This window comes from Sorex fumeus, unplaced genomic scaffold, assembly GCF_029834395.1.
Source record: "Sorex fumeus unplaced genomic scaffold, SorFum_2.1 ptg000061l, whole genome shotgun sequence".
Lineage (NCBI taxonomy): Eukaryota > Metazoa > Chordata > Mammalia > Eulipotyphla > Soricidae > Sorex > Sorex fumeus.
Genome location: NW_026606118.1, coordinates 32,267,717 through 32,290,579, shown reverse-complemented (window position 1 = coordinate 32,290,579; position 22,863 = coordinate 32,267,717). Strand labels below are relative to the sequence as shown.

The following is a 22,863-nucleotide window of genomic DNA, read 5'->3' as shown; positions in this document are numbered from 1 at the left end:
AAAATTTAGTTACAAGTTAAAACAAAGACATACTTTCATAAAAATTTTAATTTACATAGAAATAAAATGTCCTTAGATGTAATTAATAAATACCAATTAATATTAATGAGTGTTTTCTTGTTTTAGAGTGAGAAATAAACTATTATGAACTCTTCTTATAGTATGTGTAAGATTTTATTTGCTTATCAGAAGACTTTTACCTCCAAACTCTTAGAATTTGAGAGCCATTATTTATCAATAAATTCCAATTCAAATCAATAAATTATGATCTGGCATTGGTTGTCATGTCATACTTGGTAAAAAGAAACCTCTTGTTCTTGAGAAGAGAGAACACAGATTCTTTACTCATTGCAAGTACAGATGAAGGTAGTAAAGCAAATCTTAGCAAAAGAAATGAGCTTGTGTGGAAACTTTGCTAAATGTAGGGGACAGTGATGGTTTAAGTGCATTGTCTTGGAAGTCAGAAGCCCCAAATCCTTGATTTATGTGACTTTTGGGATTTACCTCAAGTCTTCCATTCCTACATATGAATACATGTGGTGGTATATTTAGGACCTATGATGTACTCCAAGTATATGTAGCAAGAAAAGTTCATATCTCTTTTCCTTCTGAAGATCTCCATTTTAAAAATATTTTAAATTTTTGATAAATTGCTTTACAGATTTTTGAACATGAACATAAATTTTAATTTCTGGAGAATTTGGCCTTCTCTTATTATTTTAGGAACTCATTAAAGTATTTTAATATTACTGATTGATCAAGATTTCAGGTCAGTATTTAATCTAGTTATTTATATTTTATTGGACACCATGATTTATAATACTGTTAATGACAAGGTTTATACGTACAAACTTTTTTGTTTCATTTGTACTTCTAGCTAAGCAATTTTATGTAATAAGTAACTTAAAGGTAAAAGGTAAAGGTAAAGGCCCTCCCGTTGTTCATCGATTTGCTCGAGCGGGCCCAGTAACGTCTCCATTGGAGACTTTGTTGTTACTGTGTCTGGCATATCGAATACTCTCGGTAGCTTGCCGGGCTCTCCGAGAGGGGCGGAGGAATCGAACTCGGGTCGGCCATGTTGGCTGCGTGCAAGGTAAACGCCCTACCCGCTGTGCTATCGCTCCAGCGATACTCTGGTTTCTCTTCAGAGCGTATAATAAGTAACTTAGGTTTAAAAAATGCTTTTAGAAAAAGTTGATATTTTAAAATAAGATGGTGCTTGCAATGATCATTTTAAAATCAATATATAATTTCACATAATATATATTTATATATTCTCTGTATCACTGTCATCCCTTTTTTCGTCAATTTACTCAAGTGGGTTCCAGTAGCGTCTCTATTCGTCCTAGCCCTGAGATTTTAGCAGCCTCTCTTTACTTGTTTTTCCCAATGATTGGAGACTCTTTCAGGGTCAAGGTAATGTTATAGTTACCGTTTTTGGCATATCAATATGCAACAGGGGGCTTGCCAGGCTCTGCCAGTGCAGGTAGGATACTCTTTGTAGTTTGCCTACATAATAGAAATAAAATGCATTTTGCTATGTTTGCATCCAGATATACAGATATATAACTCAAATTGTGATTTTTACAAATATTTCTTTAATTCTATCAGTTTATATGTTTAGTAATTTCACTTCTTTAAGCAAGATGGTAATTTTCCAAAAAAAATATTTTAAACAGCATAATTTATATCAGGCTGGAGCTATAGCTCAGAGGGTAGGGCGTTTGCCTTGCATGTGGCCAACTTGGCTGACCTGAGTTTGATTCCTCTGCCCCTCTTGGAGAGCCCGGCAAGCTACTGAGAGTATCTCGCCCACACGGCAAAGCCTGGCAAGCTGCCCGTGATGTATTCGATATGCCAAACACAGTAACAACAAGTCTCATAATGGAGACGTTACTGGGCCCACTCGAGCAAATCGATGAACAATGGGAGGGCTAGTGCTACAGTGCTATGATTTATATCATTGTTCATAATAAATTTGTTTCAGGTATTCAATGTTCCAACACCAGTCCCACCACCAGTGTAACCTTCCTTCTACCAGTGTCCCCCGTTTCCCACACACGCCCCAAGCCCGTCCCCCATAGCAGGTACAAACAAGCATATCATATTGCTTGTTACAATAAAGTGAAAAATGGAAGTATCAAAAAATAGTTTACTAAAGTCATAGTTTGAGGATTTATTGAGTTTGTTGTTGCTAGTTGAGCCGTCTGTGTTATCATTTTTGCTTATTTATCTTGGTGGACTTTTATGCAACTTTCTCATTAAATTTGCTGTGCTCCTGCTATGCTGTTAATACTTTGAAATTTGCAGGTGTGGAGATGGTGTAATTTTGTGGCTTGGTAGCTTCATGGGGTTGAGTTGGGAGCTAGGGTGGAGGATGCTGGGTATGGGTGACAGCTGCTGGGACTTCCTTCAGGGAGGGGAATCTGCCCGTCCCTGTTCTTAGAAGGCCACAGATTTCTCAGTCCAGAGATAGATCTACTTGGAATGGTTTTGTGCTTGATCAATGATTCTGATTTTTATGGTATTTATATAATAACTACTGCGTATGCAGATAGTAATGTGTTTTTTCTTTCTCTCCTTTTTCTGGTTAAATAGATGGTTTCCAGTCATTGGATATAATATTATTTCTTAAAAGGGATGGTTATTCCTTAAACTTTAGTTTGTGTTTTGGCCAAATCCAGCTGTACTCAAGGCTGATTCCTAGCTCTGTGCTCAGTGATCACTCCTGACATGGCTTGAAGGACCACATGGGATGGACTAGTGGACCATACAGAAAAGTGATCTACCTGCTGTACTCGTCTCTCCAGCCCCTAAAATTTTTACCAAGTAAATTCATTTCATGTTTAAAACCATATACATAAATATGTATATGTGTATTTGTTGGTGGTTGGGCCACACTTGGTGATGCTCAGGAACTACTTTCAGTTTGGTGTAGGGATTGTATCTAGAGGAGAAGGGATCATTCCAAGATCGAGGCAGAGTGGTTTTCTTTGTTTTCTTGTTTTAAGACAGAAGAAGTGTTAATTAAAGAAATCTTAAAGTAGAAAGAAACAGCAAACAGAATGGAAGGACAATGAGCAAAGTAGATGGTTGCCCTAGAAAGGTTATGGAAGTATGTAGGACCCATATTTTGTAGTCTAGGACCTAAACTTTCTCCACTGTGACCCCCCTTTCGTCCCCTCCAAACCCCCACAAAATGCAGCATGGGCAAGTGCTGCCAGCAACATCTTTAGATTGATGACATGATTGATTTAGAATGATCTTTTGGTCATTGTGCATTAAGAAACCTTTTCTCATGGGTCTAAAGAGTAATTGAGGTAGGTCTAAAACAGAAGCATGAAGTATTTTTCAACAGCAAAGAACATAAATTAGAATATCTAAGACCAAGATTGTCAATGTGCAGGTCAAGGGAAGTATAATGTAGTGTAAGGATTTAATTTAATTTTATTATTTATTTATCTGTTTGCTTTTTGGGTCACACCTGGCGATACACAGGGGTTACTCCTGGCTCATGCACTCACGAATTACTCCTGGCGGTACTCAGGGAACCATATGGGATGCTAGGAATCGAACCTGGGTGGTCGCATGCAAGGCAAATGCCCTACCCACTATACTATCGCTCCAGCCACAAGGACTTAATTTTAAAGAGAAATTTATATATGGTTTATGAAAATTTCACTCCAGGAAATTTATTTTCCTTTGTACCTCTCATTTTACTATAAAGTTATTCAAAATTACTATTAATTCATTAAAAAGGAATATAATTACATTGATTTCAAGACTATTAACAAAGTGATCTCTGACTTGTTTAAAAAATTTCCTTTGGGGGAAATCAAATTTACTGAGATTATGACATCTATCACAAAATATATCCATTAATATATAATCTCTTATGTGTTTTGAAAAATTTATATGTTCATGTATTATCTGAATACATCATTCAGATATCAAGCTGAATCATTATCAAGCTGCAGAATCTTTTTCTCTTTACATAAAGATCCTCATTCCTCTACTGATCAGAAAACCCCTAAATCCAAGGAACCATTTTCTAGAATTTCATCAAGATGTATTGTTTTATTTGGGTGCTTTCTTTCAGCACAATGAGCTATAGCTTCATTGAGTTATGCAGAACAGACATAATTTGTTCTTTTATTGTTTTATAATAATATCTTGTATACTACTCCATGGCTTATCATTTAATAAATGATTAACATAATTTGAGTTGGTTTTTAGCATTTTGTTTACTTCTTGGTAGCTATGTGAAAGCAATAGAATTTCTGGTTTGAGTTTTCTTGGGTAGATAAGTTGAAGCTTTGTATAACTGTCGAGTGTTTATATTGATAAAAATATGCTGAACTTTGTTTCTAAAATGATGTTGAATATTTTACTTTTCCATCATGAATTTTCATTAGATGCAGATATTCTACATCTCAAATTTGTTAAATTGTTTTCCAAATTTCAACTTTTCTGGTGATTGTATTTTGACATTTTCTTGTAATTTTACTTGCAAGTCCCTCTTTATAATAATGTTGAGTATCATTTTATGAAGTTTAACTATGTGTGCATGTTTGTATGTGATTTAAATTATTCTTTTGCTTATTTATTATTTTGTTGTGGAATTTCTTTTTTGAGAGGGATGTTTATAAAAGTTTTTTACACATCATGGATGTTAATTCTAGTCATAATGTAATAGTTTCTTCCAGAAACTACATATTGCTACTAGTTTCTTCCAGGTTGAGAATTAGCATGCTATTTTAAAAGATGATGCCCTGAAAACTTAAATTTTTTTTATCAGATTTGGAACATTTTGTTTAGTTTTCTATATTTTCTTTCCTTGTGTTATTTCTTAATAACATGTGTTATGTTGTTTAATGGGCTGGAGTGATAGCACAGCGTGTAGGGCCTTTGCTTTGCACGTGGCTGACCCGGGTTCTATTCCTCTGTCCCTCTTCGAGAGCCCAGCAAGCTGCCAAGAGTATCCCGCCCACATGGCAGAGTGTGGCAAGCTCCTTGTGGCATATTCAATATGCCAAAAACAGTAACAAGCCTCACAATGGAGACATTACTGGTGCCCGCTTGAGCAAATGGATGAACAATGGTTCGACATTGCTTATGACGTTATTTATGAGTCTATTTCTATTGAATGAATTTTCTTCTCTCTTATTACATATTACACTGCTAATAATATTCTATAGGATACTGATTATTTTGAATGGTAGGCTATTTACTGTGTAGATTTAATGTCATGTATCCCCTATAGTGTGTTTTTCAAGTCTTATTTATTTAGAGGTCATTAAGTATCTTCTCCTCTCGGAGAGCCCGGCAAGCTACCGAGAGTATTCGATATGCCAGACACAGTAACAACAAAGTCTCCAATGGAGACGTTACTGGGCCCGCTCGAGGAAATCGACGATCAACGGGAGAGCCTTTACCTTTTACCTTTTATTGTTATTGTTATTGTTATTTTTAAATTTATTTATTTTTATTATATATATTCTGAGGAACAATTCTTCTCCAGTGTTGAAAACGGCATGGTGAGATTCGTGCCTTCTTGTCTCGGTCAGACCAATGATGTCGTACTTGATCATTCACGCTTGTAACATCAGGTCCTCGATGGATGCATCTGATGCTAGCGTACGTGCATTGAAAGTACAGACGATCATTTTTGTCTTCCTTCGTTGTGGCAGCCTACGACGGCCTTGAGATTTTGTCGGCCTCTCCTTTCTCATCCTTCTCAGTGCTGCCATGTCGGTGAAGCCTTCAGGGTCAGGTGAATGAGACCAGTTGTAGTTACTGGTTTTGGCATATTGAATACACAGCGGATAGCTTGCCAGGCTCTTCTGTGCGGGCGGAATACTCTCTGTAGCTTGCCAGTGTTTCCGAGAGGGATAGAGGCTTTTGGGGCGACCTCTAATCACCCTTGTAGGTGTTACCATATTTGAACCCTATGAAATATGGTACGACAATTCCGGAAGATGGGTATTTAGTGTCTTATGATGTGTCCCTTGGCCACAAAGCGGCCGCGCGGGTCCGGAAAGCGTCCTGGAGTGTGACAACGGCTGGGTAGTGGAAGTAGTGTCCTCGGAACATGCGATAAAAGAGGTGTTGGAGGCGTCGGTGTCCTTGTCAACACAAACTTGGCCAAGAGCATTGATTCATTCGAATGCCTAGCAACCCGAATCGGACATTTACATTTGAATAGATGTGACTCACTGCCTGCAGTTTCTATCTTCGTTGTCTACGCACCAACATCTCATTATGATGAAAGAGAAATCAAGAAGTTCTACATGGAGCTAGAGAAGTTCTATAAAGAAGACCACACCTTCTACAAGATCATTGTGGGTGATTTTAATGCCAAGATAGGACCGAGAAGATCAGCTGAAGAACTTCACATCGGGACCCATGGCCTAGAATGGAACGAACAGGGTGAGAGACTGTCTGAGTTCATCATGTCGACCAAGACCATTCATGGTAACTCACAGTTCCAGAAGGCAGAATCTAAACGATGGACATGGGAGTCTCCTGGTGGACGATTCCACAACGAAATAGACCACATCATATTCAATCGACAGTTTTGCCTGACTGATGTCGCTGTTGTCCCAAAATTTCGAACGGGATCGGACCACCGTCTCCTTCGTGCAAAATTCTACTTCACAGAGCGGGGAGAAAGGGCTGCAAAGTTCAAAAAGAGAACTCCCAGAATGACCACCAACTGGGAAATCTTTGGTACTATTGCGGCAACATGGGAAGATGCCATTGTTGACAACATTGACGAGGAATACGATCGACTGGTTCAGCACCTCCATGAATGTGCGAGGAACGCCAAGAGAGAGAGAGCCACAAAAAATCGCCTATCTTCGAAAACTCTTGAGCTAATTCGCCAGCGTGGTTTGGCGCATGCCTCAGGCAACTGCAAGCTAACGTCTGAGCTCACAAAGCAGTGCAGAGATGCGATCAAGGAAGACCTCAAAGAGAGAAGAGCAGAAGTACTGGTAGATGCGGCAGAAGCCGGGAAAAGTATGCATAACGCCCGCCTGTCCTTCGCCAACTACAAGACCAAGATGACTGCCCTCCGACGTCCTGTTGGATCCATCACATCCTCCAGAACGGCAATGGAGAAGATTATCCATGACTTCTATTCAAATCTCTTCGATAGCCATGTCCACTTGCCGACATACCAAATTCCACAGGATGGATATGTAGTTCCCAACGTTCTCCCTTCCGAAATCCGACACGCCATTTCGTCGGTAAAGAAACAAACAGCACCCGGCCCAGACATGGTCAGACCTCAACACCTGAAGAACCTGCCGTCAGTACTCATCAATACACTGGCTCGGCTCTTCACTCGCTACCTGTCTGAATGCACGGTTCCATCCCAATGGAAAACCAGCAGGACCGTACTACTGTTCAAGAAGGGAGACATCCATGACATTGGCAACTATCGCCCGATCTGCCTATTGTCTGTCATCTACAAGTTGTTCACTCGAGTCATCCTAAATAGGATTGGCAGAACACTAGATGAAGGACAACCATGCGAGCAAGCCGGGTTCCGCAAAGGATTCAGCACCATCGACCATATCCACATGATAACCAAGCTCATTGAGGTTTCTCGGGATTTCAAGATGCCACTCTGTTTAACATTCATTGATTTAAAGAAGGCCTTTGATTCTGTCGAGATGGAAGTGGTCATTGAAGCCCTAGCCAATCAGGGCATTCAAGCCCAATACATCAGGATCCTCCATGAGCTGTATTGCAAATTCACTACCAGGATCTCACCATTCTACAAAGAAGTGATCGTTGATGTCAAGAGAGGGGTGCGGCAGGGTGATACCATTTCACCAAAACTCTTCAGTGCCACCCTCGAGAACATCATGCGATGACTGGAATGGGAAGGAATGGGAGTGAAGATAGATGGTCGGCAACTACACCACCTCCGCTTTGCTGATGACATTGTTTTAATAACACCAAACATCAGCCAAGCGGCACAAATGCTGGCCAACTTTGACCGTGAGTGTGGAAAGGTAGGACTACAGCTGAATCTTACGAAGACAATGTTTATGAGAAACAGCCTCGTTCCTGACGCCCCATTCGCTCTCAATGGAACGACCATCTCCGAATGCAACAGCTATGTTTACCTAGGTCGAGAGTTCAACATGACAAATGACCTAGCACCCGAGCTGCGCAGGAGGAAGAGAGCGGCTTGGAACGCCTTCAAGAACGTCGAAGAAATAGCTAAGAGGACGAAGAACCTCCGGCTCCGGGCACATCTCTTTGATTCCACTGTTCTTCCTGCATTAACATATGCCTCAGAGACCTGGGCCCTACGAAAACAGGATGAGAACGCTATTCAGGTCTCCCAAAGAAGAATAGAAAGAGCTATGCTTGGAATATCACGTTTCACTCAAATGAGAGAGAGAATCCGGAGTTCTGACATCCGTCGATGATCAAGAATCAGGGACACTGTCTCATATGCCAAGGTGTCGAAAATCAGATGGGCTGGTCACGTAATGAGATTTAAAGATGACCGCTGGACTATAGCTGTTACCGACTGGATTCCACGGGATGTCAAAAGACCGCGTGGCCGCCCACCTTCCAGATGGTCAGACTTCTTCGTCAAGATCATGAACGATTGGTTTGAGGCCCTTCATGTTCCCGGAGCGAACAGATGCCATTGGGCTACACTAGCACGCGACAGGGACAAATGGAGACGTTACTGTCGCCTGCTCGAGCAAATCGACGACTAATGGGAAGTTAAGTGATTAAGTGATATATATTATTTTCATGAAAGTAGTTCACAATAATTCATTACAGATAATATCCAAACACCAGTCCCACCACCGAGCATCTTCTCACCACAGTAAAAGGGAAGTGTGTGAAGGTTGTTCTATTTAATTCTGGAGCTATTTAAACCAGTAGATAAGAGAATACAAGCATGTATGTTAAAACCAAACACATGTGTGCTACTTTTGATAAGTAAGTAAGATAGAGTCTAAGAGATTATGTGCTCCAGGACATTCTGCAAGCTTTAGTTTATAGTCTCAGAGTCTTGGCGTTGATGAGATTACATGGCACTGGGGGCATTTTGTGGGTGTGACTTCCAAACCACTGGAATACTGGGGATCTGGGGGGGGGAGGAGGCCCAATTCCAGTCCAATTGGGCTTGGAGATCTCAGTCATGGGTTCCCTCATACCTGGGTTTTTCAGCCGGTCCCCTCTTGGATAAGGTTCATCCCCTCTTTGTGGAGAGTGGCTTTGAGCATTGCGGCAGCTGGGTTCTGGAGGTTTTCAGCTGCTGGGGTTCTGCATGGGACGGGGAGGGAAATCAACCCGCCTACCTCTGAGGTGCCCAGGTGAAGACAGCCTGGCGCTGGGTAAGGACATTCTGTGATTAATATTTTTATTGTACATGGTAGTGGTAGTGATGAATTGGAAATCTGTAGTTACAATATAATGAAATAGACATGAATGTTTATTTTGTTGTATTTTTTAGGTTTGTCACCATTTTCATTAACTATAATATTTCAAATACTGTTATTATATATTACTTTTTTTCTGAAGACTTTTCCAAATTGTAAAGCAACAGACATGAAATACATTTATTATGACTGCAAAATGGGTACTCATTTTTTCTATTTTCTATGTCATATGTTTGCAATGAGAAATTGAATTTATTTTAGATGTATTTCTATTTATTTTAGATGTATTTCTATTTATTTTATTTTCTATTTATTTTAGATTTATTTCAGATGTATTTCATTAACAGTAGTTTATAGACAAAGATGTCTCTAGAATTCTTCATGATTAAAAAGTGTGAAAAAAAAGCGGAGGGTTAGTAAAGGGAGATGGCAATTGCCTTACATGTGTTCCCAGTCAGGCATATATATGCGCAGGTGACTCTCGGTAGCCTGCTGGGTTCTCTGAGAGTGAGAACTAGACAATAAGAGGTTGCGCGGCTGCAATTGCGGCCACGTGCTTCCAGGAGCTTGGTTTTATAGTCTCTGGATCTTGGCTGTTGATGGAGTTACACAGAAGTTTGTGGGTGTAACTGTCTAGCTACTAGAAAATGCGGGATCTGGGTTGAGGAGGCCCAGTTCCGAACCAAGCAGGCTTGGAAATCTCAGCCCTGGATCCTGCACACCTGGGTTCCTCTGCCGGTTCCTTCATGCGTGAGGCCCATCCTCATGTGTGGAGAGTGGTCTCAGCATGGCTGTGGTTGGGTCCCGAAGGTCTTCAGCTGCTGGGGCTCCATTCAGGGTGGGTAGGAATACTGAATCCAGTACACCACTTGTGGTCTCCTGAGCACTGCTAGGAGTGACTCCTGAGCTCAGAGCCGGGAGTAAACTCTGAAAGCTGTTGGGTATGGTCCAACATCACTTTCTGTCCACACTTCCAAGACACATACATACACACATATACACACATGCATTCACACACACACACACACACACACATACCCATATACACAATAGAAGACGTCACTCATGCTTATGAACTAATTCAGCTTCTTTATAAGATGTAACTAATCAATGGAAAATAGATTTTTCACATATACATTTACAGAAAAACAATCTAATTATATATGGTGCTTAATGTTATTATAAGATAATTATTTTGGCAGGGAATATAATCGGCAGTGCTCAGGGTTTTACTCTTGGCTGTGCACTCAGGAATCACCTCTGGCAGTGCTCAGAAGACCATCTATAATGTCGGGGATTTAACCTGGCTCTGCTGTTTGCAAGGCAAACTCCCTACCCATTGTTCAACCTCTTTGGCACATACAAGATTATTTTTGAAGTGTGAAGAATCATTTGAAAAATTCCTTAAATTTCTTTTCAGTCTGACTCTATACTGTACAGAATTTGATGTAAAGCCAAACATTTTTATTTCTAGGTCATGTCAAACTATTTAAACGGTTATTTTGTAGTAGTTTTTAAAACTACAAAGCCACTATGCATAAGCAGATGTTTAATTATTAATATCTGTTTCGCTGAGCATAAACCCACACAAAATGGAGAATTTTACACTTGTATTTTATTAAGATTAAAAGAAAGTGTTTTGAACAGTTTGCTTGGGGTGAAGATTTTATACTACAATGATTCTTACTTTAATCTGGAAATAATTATAGATGATACTTAAATACATATATTTATATGACATTTTCTGTTTACATATATATCATTAGTCTCAGTCTTCTTGAGGTATTATAAAATCTTGCTACTATGATATTTTTCTTTCAGTATGGCTTGAATTAAAGTAGATACAAAGTCAAAACACACCTTGATGTGAACTCCACTGGCAATTTAACAACCCCTATTGACTTACTATTGATTTATTATTTAACTTCTTCCTTTAAGAATTTAAAGCAAAAGACACTGACCTGAAACTAACATCATAAAGTGAAGTCATGAAATTTGATTATAAGTGGATGGACATGGAGAGTATCATGCTAAGGGAAATGAGTCAGAAAGAGAGGGGCAGACATAGAATGACTGCACTCATTGAATGACTGCACTCATTTATGGAATATAAAATAACATAATATGAGACTAACACCTAAGGACAGCAGAGACAATGGCCAGAAGCATTGCTCTGCCATTTGGAAGCCTGCCTCATGTGTTGGGGGAAAAGGCAGTTGGGATGGAGAAGGGACCACTAAGTCAATGATGGAGGGGTTGCTCAGGATGGGAGATGTGTGCTGACAGTAGACCAAGGACCAAACATGCTGGCCTCTCAATATCTGTATTGCAAAGCATAATGCCCCCAAATAGGGAACAAGTAACAAGGAAGGTGCTTGTCATAGAGTCAGGAGGTGGGATGGGGTGGATGTGGCAGGAGGGATACTGGGAACATTGTTGGTGGAAAATGTGCACAGGTGGAAGCATGGGTGTTTGATAATTGTATGACTGAAACTCAATGATGAAAGCTTTGTAACTTCATCTCATTGTTATTCCATTAAAAAATAAAAAAATAAGAAAGCAAATGTTTTTAGTCAGATTTGATCAGAACTCTTTTTTGAAAATTCCTTGAGAAGTCCTGGGATTGTATCAAATGGATGACCTGCATTTGAATCTTGAATTTTGAGTATTATTTTTGTGAATATTAAAAAGTTGCTAAATATCTTATTTTCCAATTATGGTCCTTTGTGGAATTGAGGTAGTTGTCCTCTCACAAAATCAAAGTATAAACAAATAAATTAAAAATACTCTTCCTTTTGGATTGGAAAATGTAGTTTTAGAGTCCTACTCCTGTATAAACCTCAGTGAAAAGGAAGCATTCCTGGATTTCACATGTATTCTAGATTTATTTGTTTGAATGTTTTCAATTTTTTATTAAATATTTTGATTGAGAATTTACTCAGAAATTATTTCACATATGTTTTTCTTTTAAAAATATCATGGATAGGGCTGCTCGTATGGACATGCTCAAGAACACGCATACCTTGATTGAGTTAAACCCTCTGTTCATTGCTCTGTTCTGCATGCCCCCACTCCAACCCACATTTATAACTCCTCTCCTAGCACTTTTGGTGTGGCCATCCACAGCAATAAAATAGTGCATTGATAGAGTTGACCTTATATCTTATCTCTACACCCAAATTTACTTAATGTTTAATACAAATGTGTTAAGTGTTACTCTATGTGAGGCGCTCAGCTAGGCTCTGTTCGTAAATTGATGGGTGAGCAGACATAGGCCCAGTTTAAGAATATTTGAATTGGTGGGAGATAGTCTTTGGGAATCTTAAAATAAGTTATAAAGTTGTTCAAAGAAGGAAGAGGTAATGGACAGACAGAGGGGGTCCCATGAACCATGGTATAGGATATTGGTATTTCACTCATAAATGTAGTAGGGCAAGATATATTTGAAAAATTGCAAAATTATACTCTGGAAACATATAGTCATATAAACTGTTTGCTCAATTTAAAAAAGCAACAGCTAATCAAACAAATAATGCATATACATTGTGATAGAATTAAAAGGAAAAAACAGTACTGCAAGAAAGAACAGCTTTTGACTAAGTAAACAATGGTTGAGTAAGCAAAGTTAAGTCTGTTTTGTAGAGCATGAGTGCAAGAGCTCAGAGTGCAGGTGATATTTGGCCTGGCAACATGTGTGTACAGGTCTGGTGCTCAGGCATCACAATGTGCTTTTATTTTTGCCTGGTATCAGGGCACTGGCAGCCATTAGGGCTTCGTCCAATAGTGCTCTGGGCTCAAGTGATGCCACAATCTAGTCTGGGTCCTTTAATATGCAAAGCATGGACTCCACTTCTTTAAACTATCTCCTTGGCCCCAAAGCGAAAATTGATCTCATATCTGAGAGATAAGAGATAGCCTGTGTTACCAAATCTGGGAGAGCAGTTCAGGCCCAGGAAACATGGTGGGAAAAGGGTCATTTTGTTGTTAGGATTCTAAAAGAAATCCAAGGTGATTTGAACACTGTGATACTAAAAAGAATTGTTTGATGTAAGATCCAAAGTCCTGTACAGTATACAAAATGCATTAAGAGCACCAGATTATATACATGAGACATTTTATTGTTTTACAGAGAACACACTGTTGCATAGTAGCACTGTCCTCTCGTTGTTCATTGATTTGCTCCAGTGGGCCCAGTTAAGTCTCCATTTTTGGGACTTGTTGTTACTGTGTTTGGCATATCAAGTACGTCACGGGGAGCTTGCCAGGCTTTGCCGTGCGGGCAAGATACTCTCGGTAGCTTGCAGGGCTCTCCGAGAGGGGCCAAGAAATCGAACTTGGGTCGGCAGCATGCAAGGCAAACAGCCTGTGTGCTATTGTTCCAACCCAATGAAGGTTAATTGCCACTTGGTAGTTTACTGACCTCCAAAGCACTGGATGGACACCAAAATGTTATCCTTTTATGAATAACAGAGTACACTTTTGAATCAGACTGAATACCTAGACTGTGAAAGTCCTGAAACTATTCAGCCAGATATCCACCCACTGTGGTTGGTCAGCTCTTACTCCGGAGTAGAGAGGTAGGCAGGTCCCATCAAGTTTGTGCAGTGGAAGTCTTATGGTCAGGAATGCAGCCAACCTCACTGTAGCAGCATCTTTACTTCACATGAGAAATTGGCCATGCTCCTTATGGAGAAAACGTTAAGCTTCTGTTCACAGTAGGGTCCCTTAATATGTCTGGACCTAGATTCTCTAATGCTTAGACTACATTATAAGTGAATGGTAACCACTAGGCTTTTATTGCTGTCAGTTTATCAGCTAAATGGACAGATGAATATTGCTTCTACTCAGGGTGAAGGATTTGAGACAGTTCTCATAGAAGATTTTATATATTTTGTTATATATTTACTGACTCTGGGGTTATTGTAAGTAATGTAACTATTTGGTTTGCTACTTGAAAAGTTGCCAGCTGTGATATAAAAATATCACTTTTGAGTGTCACAAACTGTGTAAACGGCTAGACTGTTCGGTCATTCATGAAGATTATGGGAAGGGTCTGTTCTCTGATGAAATCCAACTGGAATTAAGTGGCTGAAGCATATACTAACTGTTTCCTCTGCTGCCTAATTCATCATTACACTAGACATAATTATTTATAAATTTATAAACAGGGGTACGAGCAATAGCATAGTGGGGAGCGCACTTGCCTTGCATGAGGCTGACCCGAGTTGATCCCTGGCTTCATATATGACTCTTGCTACACTTGAGCTGATATGTCTTTGTGGTGTAAGACACGTTATATAGGCATATACCCGTGCCAGCTCCTAGAAGATCGACTTCTGTGAACTCCCCCTTAGGACCAGCAATGGTGCAACACCACTGTTCACACTTTTATTTAGGTTATTATTTTTCTGGTTCACCCAGTCAGCCAATTCTTACCATACTGCTATGGCACTTGAACTTAATGAATTTATTGTATGTTGTTGTTATATAGAAGGCAGAGTTGAGACAAGGTGTTCAGTGGCCCTTTTATTTTTCCTGTTAAGAAAAAAATTTATTAGAGAAGGGAGCAGCAAATAAAGGGCGTTGGGAGGATCCTCCCAGGATGGAAGAAGCATGCTGAAAGTAGACTTTAGACCAAACATGATTGCCACTCAATGCCTCTTTTGCAAACAACACCCAAAAAGAGAGAGAGAGAACAAAAGGGAATACCCTGCCACAGAGGCAGGCTGGGATGGGAGGGATGGGGGGTGGGAGGGATACTGGGGCCCGTGGTGGTGGAGGATGGGCACTGGTGGAGGGATGGGTACTTGATCATTGTATAACTGAAACCTAAGCACAAAAATTTGTAAGTTTACAACTGTACCTCATGGTGTTTCACTAATAAAATTTTTTTTAAAAAATTGAAATTAAAATGCTAAAAAAGAAAAAAATATTTAGTGTCAGAACTTTAAATCAACATAAAACATTATAGCTCCATCTCCTTGACCTCTTTGTGATCTATATCCATTATAAGACCCATTGGTGACTAACTCCAGTGAGTTCATCTTTCAACTACATCCTGGATTTTGATGAAGATGAAAGAAGTGAAAAGCTTTACTTAATTTTATGTACTTAAATTTGGAGTTTTTCTTAGAAATGATGTCTTTATTTTTTCTAGAAAATAACCTAGATAAACCTGCTTAATAGATCCTCTAGGTTATAACCTTCTCAAAAAGGGGACACGAATCAAACTTACTGTGATTCTCTCATTTGTTTATTTTTTAATTTATTTTATAAAGTAGTCACAGACTGTATTCACGGTCCTCCCGTTGTTCATCGATTTGCTCGAGCGGGCCCAGTAATGTCTCCATCATGAGACCTGTTGTTACTGTATTTGGCATATCGAATACATCACGGGTAGCTTGTCAGGCTTTGCTGTGCAGGCGAGATACTCTCGGCAGCTTGCCGGGCTCTCTGAGTGGGATGGAGGAATCGAATTCGGGTTGGCCATGTTTGCAGCATGCAAGGCAAACGCCCCACCTGCTGTGCTATCACTCCAGCCCGTTTTATAAAGTAGTTCACAATATTTGATTACATTTAATATTCAAACACCAATCCCACCATCATTACACCTTTCAACCATGGTTTGGATGTTTCCATCCCAAACCTCAACCCCTGCCCCATAGAAGAACCAAAATAATTTATTTTGTATTGTTTGTTATGAAAAACTGCTGAAAATGCTCCAAGAAAGTTTTCTTAGAAGACAGAGTGTGAAGATTGTTGTATTTCATCCAGGGGCCATTAAGCCCTTCTTTAAAGGATCAGTAACATGTTGTTGAAGTTTGAGCATTGTGTGCTTATGTGTATATACACCTATATATATACACACACATATATATACACATATATATGTGTGTATACATGTATATATATGTGTGTGTATGTATCTGTAAAAAATATTTCCCTTTAAGATTGGTTGTTTCCTACTATTTTATGCCTCATCAAATATTGAGTATGGGTAGTGTGTGGTATGAAGTATCCAGGAATAGGTTCACTCATGGGTGAAACTTGGCCTGAACCTGTGGGGAGCAGCTGTGAGCATGGTGGCAGTTGAGTTCTGAATGTTTTTGGCTGCTGGGGCTGGGCCCCTTGGGCAGGGAGGACTCGCACCAGCTTCCCTTGAGGGCGCCCCAAATGAAACAGCCTGGTACGAGGGCATAGCTATAGTGTGTGGTGTGTTATGCTCCCTTCTGGGAGAAAAGGACAATGAAATTCTGGATGGTGGCCCGTGACGAGATTTTCTGGCACCAGTCAGAGGTGGCTTATGGGCATGACTGACGAGTTGCTAGAAACAGGGGGAGATGGGTGGAAGACACCCATTCCAGGTTCTGTTGAACCCAGACTTTTCTGATTCTGCCATTTGAACATGCTCATCAAATTTAATTGTCCTAGGTCATATTTATATTGATAATATGCTTGAACAAAAATATTTGCCATGTCTTCCTCATAGCTGTCTTTATGGAGAGAATATAGTGGCCTCTGTAAATTTAATAATACTATTCTTGTTTCTCTGTGTGTGTTAAGAAATGTGAAAAAAAAGTGATTTTCTTGCTGCTAGAGACTTATTTACTATTTCATTACAATGGAGGGAGAATGATTATTTTGAATCTGTGCTTGGGAAAGCCTTAAATGTTGGAAATATAGTGGTTGTATATTATTGCTATTATGTTGTATGAAAGGAGAGAAGGTTAGCATTCCCCTTACATGGATGGAAGAGACTTCAGCTTGCAACATGGATTATTATTATTATTATTATTGTTATTATTATTATTATTAGTCTCTAAGAGCCTACACTCCTCTTGTTGTGCTGTGTGTGATTCTTCTATTTTGGTTGAGCTATTTTCTATTGCCTATTGGAATAGTACCATATCCCTTAGACTTACTGAAGAGAAGATTTGTTTAGGGGCTACACCCAGTGATGTTCAGGGATTATTTACTCTTATGTCTGTTCAGTGGTAGTTCCTGGTATGTTGTGGAAGGATCATAGACAAACCTAGACCAGCTGAGTGTAAGGCAAGTGCTTTACCCACTCTACTGTCTTTTGGTCCAGTAGGAATTTTTGAGCAAAAGCAGGTGGTGACACATATTTCTCTCTTTGGTATATTAAAAAAAATACCCTCTGGTTACCATGTTTTACTATCCATATGTAGTTTTCCAGTTTGTCTCAAAGTTATAAGACTGCACTTTGGTTTTCTTTTGCTCTCCCATGATGGTTTTGTTTTCCCCCTCTTTGTAATAGTTGTAATATTCTTCCTTGAATACCTTCACAGAACTGTTTTATAGTTAATATGCCATTAGTTAAATGGGGGCAAGAAATGCTATAACATTTAGAGGTATTTTTATAGCATGACACGAATGGGTGTTTGATAGTGTTAACTTTGATATATAAATAAATTCCTCATTTAAATTACTCTGCTTAAATAATGTGCTCAGTTCTTAGTGTTTGAATGTCAATAATATTTTCCAAAAAGGTTGAATTCCTACCAGCAGTGGATGAGGATACTTTTCCCCTGCATTCATGCAAATACTGGTTGTTTTTGTTCTTTCTGATGTATTGGTGTGAAGTGATATCTCATTGATGTTCTGACTTGCATTTTCCTGATGATAAACAATGCAGTATGTTTTATTTTATACTTGTTGGCTACATTGTGTTTTCTTTAAGTGATTTTCTGTTCTGTTCTATCCACTTTTAGTGGTTTCTTTTTCAGTGCAAATCCTTCTTAGTTTGATGTAGTTATTTTTTTTTTACCTTTGCTTGCTTGGTCAATGGCCTTGAGCCATTGAAGATATCTGTAGATTCATTGTCATGAAAGGTTCTGCTTATATTTTCTCTCAATATATAATTTATGGATTCAGGTTTTATATCATGTATTTAATCCATTTGAATTGACTTTTGTAGACGGTGTAAGGGGTCTATGTTTATTTTTCAGTATGTGACTGACAAGTTTTCCCAATGCCAGTTGTTAAAGAAACTTTCTTTGCTCCTTGTTATACTCTCCATCTTAGTTGTCTATGTATTTTTGAAGATCTGAGTTTGGGCTTTCAATTCTATACTATTGGTTTCAGAGTCTGTCATTATTTGCATCATGCTATTTTGATTATTATGGTTTTATAGCACAATTCAAAGTTGAGGAAAGAGAGGACTACCATCTGTTTTCTTAGAAATTGATTGCTTTGGCTATTTTCAGGGTACTGTGGCACTGTAGCACTGTCCTTCTGTTGTTCATCAATTTGCTCGAGCAGGCCCAGTAACGTCTCTATTGTGAGACTTCTTGTTACTGTGTTTGGCATATTGAATACGTCATGGGTAGCTTACCAGGCTTTGCCGTGCGGGCAAGATTCTCTCGGTAGCTTGCCGGGCTCTCTGAGAGGGGCAGAGGAATCAAACCCGGCTTGGCCGGGCTGGCTGCGGGCAAGGCAAATGCCCTACCGCTGTGCTATCGCATGAGACATTCATTTTTCTTTCTAATTGTCTGATTATCACAGCGGTGAGAGCCTGGCAAGCTACCGAGATGTATTCAATATGCCAAAACACAGTAACAAGAAGTCTCAAAAATGAAGATGTTACTGGGACCGCTCGAGCAAATCGATGAACAATGGGAGGACAGTGTGACAGTGACAGTGGTACATCGCCAGATGAAATGAAGGGCCCTATTACTCTTAAAAATTTTCAATAGCATTTAGTTTGTGTCTTTCAAAAATCTCACAGGTATTTTTAAAGGGACATGCCCTAATGTATTTGAGATAAAATTATATTTTAAGTAGAAGACTGTAGTTATTTCTACTGTGTCAGAGTTGGAAGTGTAAGTGTCAAAATGGAATTTGTTTCAGGTTTATATTGCACTTATTTACAAAGTTTTCACTACACTCTGTCAATCTCCCCACTCCCCTCATCCCATTTAAACTTAGAAAAAAAACTACCAGTCAGGCAGCCTTCTATAATTCATCAAGAATTTATTTTGTCGGTGCTCAAGCGATAGTACAGTGGGAGGGCTTTTTGCCTTGCACGCAGCCAACACAGGTTTGATTCCCACCATCCTGTATGGTTCCCTGAGCACTGCCAGGGGTAGCCCCTGTGCATCGCTGGGTGTGACCCAAAAGGCCAAAAGAAAGAAAAGAGTTTATTTTGTCTTCCTTGGGGTTTTAGGTATGGTCCATTGGGTCTCTATTGTAACAAGAATAGACATAGATATTTTCAAGAATGTGTCTTGCACTCTTAAGAACTTAGACAATATTGAATAACGTATAATCCTTTAAGAAAGTAGCCACTTCAGAAGCATACTTTGTGAACTTATAAACTCCAGTTTATACTGCTTTACTCAAGAAACTACTTGAGATTTGGCTGTAATGATGACTTTTTTTAGTGATCCTAACAAAGCTAGAAACAAAGAACTGAATCTGTCAAAATGGGGACTTGAAAATAATTCATGGACACATTTTATAGACTACAATAGGGCCAGGCAGCTCTCTGCCAAGGAAGTATTGCGATGTCTTCAAAACCTGGCTGGAACATGTGCTGCAGGTGGAATGTTCACACTTTCCAGTTTCTTAGCAGCAGCAAACACAGCCATGGCCACTCTGAGGAGAGAGAGCGCCGTCTTCTGTTCCCAAGGGCACTGGGGTTTCTGTGGTGCACTCAAGGCTGAGCTGTGTGATGGTTTTCCACTGAGTTCCTCCTGTGGAAATAAAAGTGACTTCCAGAAACCTCTGTCCTACAAATTACTCAGATGGTGATATTTACTCTGGGGCTGCCGGTCTTTATTTTGAACCCTTTGCCCCTCTATATCAAGAGTTTTCCACTGTAAAGAGGAAGCATAATGGAAGAAGGAATCATATCCATTTGTGTAGACAAATTGGAAGCTGTAATTCCCACATGGCCTGTAAATGCTAAATTGAACTATTGAGTGAGGAATTTATGAAATGAACTTAGTCTCTCTTTTGAGATTTGTGAGACACATTTTTTAAAGGCATGAGTAGGGAACATTACATACTGTTGTGTTCTCTTTTCCTGAGGAAAACAATTCTTTTTAATAAACCTTTAGGGGAAAAAAAAGAAACCCCAGTACCAGAGAATAGACTTATTTGTATTATCCTTATCACTTGGGTTTAGTTTTTCTTGCTTCTTTTTCTTTTCTTTAGAAATTATTTCCAAAAATTATGTCTGTATGAGAATTTCTAGTTGTGTTCATCCCCTTTTCTACTTCAAATATAAATATATTAAAAGCAGAGCAAATAATGATTCATGTCATTGTTTTTCCAGTTTGTTGAAGTACATGTGTGCTTAGAGAAAAATATATTTAATAGGTGTAATAATGAAAGTGAAATCTTCATGATTTCCCCTCTCAACTAAATTAACCCCAACAACGACAAAACATTGTAAAATATAGCTCTGAGACTTTAATGAGTACCAGTTCTTATCAGTATTAACTGACATGGAAGTATTTCTTCAATAGAAAATTTTGGCTTTAAAGAAATTAAAAATTGCTTTTAGAATGTTGAATATGCAGGGCTTTAACTCTTTGAAAAACTTTATCAATGAATTGTGAATGTGTCACCAGGAAAGCAGGCTGACAGCTTAGGAGGCTGGGTAAATGCTGTACGTTAGATCCCACTGAAAGACAGGAGCTGTTGATGGGGGTGACCTCTGACAGCAGGCACTCTTGCTGTAAACAGAAGGGTGTGGGAAGTCGAAAGCCATTGGTCTGAGCCAAGAGTGTTTACTCTCCAGGTCTCCTCCTAGTTAACCTAAATAACTGCATTGCTTCTGGAGCCTGGAGGTGCACTCCGGAGCAAGGTATTTGGAAGTCTACCTGGATGTTGGTGAGAGACTATAAACCTCTCCGCATTCTGTTGTGCTTGAAGCGTTTCATTCTACTGACAGTGGAGAGTGGAATTTATTGGCTGTTGAGCTTCTCACACACACACACACACACACACACACACACACACACACACACACACACACACAATCTACTTTCAACTAAAACTGGAACCAATTTCAGATTTTTGGACTTTGAATGAGGTAAGCTGTATTTAGATTTGGACTTAAGAGTTATCCTTATTGTGAAATGTACTAAGTCATAGGTTTAAATAGATCTATCAGAAAAAAATTAGTCAAAATAAATTATTTGCAATTTTCTCAGCTTTAGCACAAGGATGAGAGAAGAAATGTCTATATATAATATATATGTGTGTGTATGTGTCTTTATGTAAATTAAAGAAGTTGGTTAATATAGAGAAAAATCTCTAACCTCTCCATGTTGAAACCTTTCTATAAATTCCATCTATTATTATTAAACTATGTTATAATGAAATACAAATGAAATATAATATATTGCAATAGTTGTTAATCAGAGGATTATATTCCATTAGATGACTGTTTGACTTTGAACAGTTTAGTTACATGCTGCAGGATTTAAAAAATAGCAGCTAGTAAAGTAAAAGACTTTTTTACTATTATCAGGATAAGTATTTTGTTTTGAATAGATTTGCTTAATGTGGATATTAATTAGATGTGAAATATAGTCATCTCAATGACAAATATTTCCTGTTTTTAAGGGAACAATTTTTTTCCTCTATTTGTGGAGCTCTTATTTTGGTAACTCTAATAGATCAAATTTAATATTAACTTTTTCTAAAAACCCAGGTTTTTAATTGATTCTTACTTTTATTTTTGATGCACATTTATGCATCTGCTTTGATTTAAAACCTTGTTGTGGAATCTCTTGGGATACTTTAGATTATTTTAATATGTTTTTGTGTGGTTGAATCTGAATAAAGTGTGATCTGCAAGAAAACTTCAATTCAGACTGCGTCAAGGTTCAGAGTGTGGTAAATTGTCACAATAATTACATTATTTTAATGATTTCTTTTATTCAAGACTAACGAGGAAAGCTTTGTTTTGTTAGTACTATTTTTTTTTCTTATAGGACCCCCTGCCAATATTAGAGGAGAAAATATCCTCTAGCTCTAATTATCTGTGAAAACTGATTTATTGCCAGAGTTAGGTTGTTTGGGTAACCGGTTTGAAGAAAGGGAGGATGAATTATCACAGCCAATAAGTTTTCCAGTTTGGTTTCCAGGGTCGACTGAGCATCATCAGTCAGCGCGATCCAGTTTCCTGATTCTTTTCTTATTGCTGCTACTATATTCTAAAACCCCATGTAATTGAATAACAAAGTTGCACTACCTAGTTTAACTTTTTGTATTTCATTTTAAACCGAAGTTTCTTATACTGTTATAGTATTGCATATCAAAAATGTCAACAAAAACATGTATCAGCAGTCAAATGAGACTGCATTTACATAGCTTCTTAAGGAGAGGGATGAAGGAGGAAGAAAAGGCAATAGTTTTTTTTTTTTCAATCTGCACTTTGATCGTTCTTCTCAAAGTTACTTTCAAGTTG

General features: G+C 38.8%; 1 protein-coding gene and 1 pseudogene across 1 annotated transcript in view; both read left to right on the top strand.

The window, feature by feature from the left end:
• The window catches only part of EYA4 (EYA transcriptional coactivator and phosphatase 4), a 297,621-nt gene that overhangs the window by 105,983 nt on the left and 168,775 nt on the right, over positions 1–22,863 (top strand). The window lies entirely within an intron of this gene.
• LOC130034868 (uncharacterized) lies at positions 17,124–17,232 on the top strand (annotated as a pseudogene).